We start from the raw sequence: 312 nt of genomic DNA, 5'->3' as shown, positions 1-312 counted from the left end.
CAAGCAGGAATTTCATTGTTCTATCGGTCTGAAGAAGGGTTTCGCCCCGAAACGTTGCCTATTTCCGTCGCTCCATAGATGCTGCTGCACCCGCTGAGTTTCTCCAGCACTCCAGTACCTACCATTTTGTTGTTCAGTCCTGGGACATTTGACAATAAAACTTGACTTCCCCCTCCCCCCCCTTCCCCCCCGGGCCCCCCCCCCCCCCAGTACCCGGGCCCCCCCCCCCCCCCCCCCCCTTCGGCGAGCAGTGATTGGCGGAGCCGCGGCGGGCGGGCGGGCTGGCGTGGTGACGTCACTGTTGCCGGGTGG

The sequence above is a fragment of the Leucoraja erinacea genome, chromosome 37 (assembly GCF_028641065.1).
Source record: "Leucoraja erinacea ecotype New England chromosome 37, Leri_hhj_1, whole genome shotgun sequence".
Taxonomy (NCBI): Eukaryota; Metazoa; Chordata; class Chondrichthyes; order Rajiformes; family Rajidae; genus Leucoraja; species Leucoraja erinaceus.
The sequence above is the reverse complement of the archived record's forward strand: the minus strand, read 5'-3'. Positions refer to the sequence as shown.